This window comes from Micropterus dolomieu, unplaced genomic scaffold (assembly GCF_021292245.1).
Source record: "Micropterus dolomieu isolate WLL.071019.BEF.003 ecotype Adirondacks unplaced genomic scaffold, ASM2129224v1 contig_10082, whole genome shotgun sequence".
NCBI classification, from domain to species: Eukaryota; Metazoa; Chordata; class Actinopteri; order Centrarchiformes; family Centrarchidae; genus Micropterus; species Micropterus dolomieu.
The window spans coordinates 1-1534 of record NW_025739068.1 but is presented as its reverse complement, the minus strand read 5'-3'; the positions used below and the strand labels follow the sequence as shown (position 1 = coordinate 1534).

The 1534-nt window shown below is 32.0% G+C and overlaps 1 long non-coding RNA gene across 1 annotated transcript; it reads right to left on the bottom strand.

Annotated features, from left to right (window-relative positions):
• Nucleotides 1-174: 174 nt before the first annotated feature.
• LOC123965539 lies at nt 175-1422 on the bottom strand. The gene is made up of 2 exons (XR_006823723.1): nt 924-1422; nt 175-246 (listed from the first exon to the last, which is right to left on the bottom strand). It is a non-coding gene; the product is annotated as an uncharacterized LOC123965539 (long non-coding RNA).
• Between the last annotated feature and the right edge of the window lie 112 nt (nt 1423-1534).

Here is a 1534-nt window from a genome sequence, read left to right as displayed (position 1 = left end):
AAAAGATCAGAAAAAAGGACTTTTCTCCTAAAATAGACAATTTTTTACATGGGGTATGGTGAGAACATAAATCAATCAATAAAAATTATCAAGTGTCAGTGAAATGTAGCAACACACTTGAGATGTCTACCAAACTTCTAGGCCTTGATCCATATTAAAACTCATCAGCTTACCTTAGGAACGTTTGATGGTAGATTAAAACCTGTGACTCCATCCAGTTTCATTCAAATCTGTTTCCTTAATGACCTGATCTGTTGAAAACAAGAAAAAAAGATCAGAAAAAAGGACTTTTCTCCTTAAATAGACCATTTTTTACATGGGGTATGGTGAGAACATGCATCAATCAATAACAATTATCAAGTGTGAGTAAAATGTAGCAGTACGCATGAGGTGTCTGCTGAAAAAACATATAAGTCCAATAAATAATAAAAAAAAATCATCAGATTATATTAGGAACGTTTGATGGTAGTTTAAAACCTGTGACTCCATCCAGTTTCATTCTAATCTGTTTCCTTAATGACCTGATCTGTTGAAAACAAGAAAAAAAGATCAGAAAAAAGGACTTTTTTCTCCTTAAATAGAGAATTTTTTACATGAGGTGTCTGCTGAAAAAACATATAAATCCAATAAATCATAAAAAAATCATCAGATTATCTTAGGAACGTTTGATGGTAGTTTAAAACCTGTGACTCCATCCAGTTTCATTCAAATCTGTTTCCTTAATGACCTGATGAGATGACAACAAGAGAAATACAGGGAAAAAATCAAACGTCATCCTAAAATAGACAACTTTTTACATGCGGTACAATGAGAACATGCATCGATCAGTAGAAATTATCAAGTGTGAGTAAAATCTAGCAGTACGCATGAGGTGTCTGCCCAAACCTCTAAGCCTGATAAAAAACTAAAAATCTTCAGCTTACCTTAACAACATTTGATGGTAGTTTAAAACCTGTGATTCCATCCACTTTCATTCAAATTTGTTTTGTTAATGAGCTGATCTGTTGAAAACAAGAAAAAAAGATCAGAAAAAAGGACTTTTTTCTCCTTAAATAGAGAATTTTTTACATGAGGTGTCTGCTGAAAAAACATATAAGTCCAATAAATAACAAAAAAATCATCAGATTCTCTTAGGAACGTTTGATGGTAGTTTAAAACCTGTGACTCCATCCAGTTTCATTCAAATCTGTTTCCTTAATGACCTGATCTGTTGAAAACAAGAAAAAAAGATCAGAAAAAAGGACTTTTCTCCTTAAATAGACAATTTTTTACATGGGGTATGGTGAGAACATGCATCAATCAATAACAATTATCAAGTGTGAGTAAAATGTAGCAGTACGCATGAGGTGTCTGCTGAAAAAACATATAAGTCCAATAAATAATAAAAAAAAATCATCAGATTATCTTAGGAACGTTTGATGGTAGTTTAAAACCTGTGACTCCATCCAGTTTCATTCAAATCTGTTTCCTTAATGACCTGATCTGTTGAAAACAAGAAAAAAAGATCAGAAAAAAGGACTTTTCTCCTTAAATA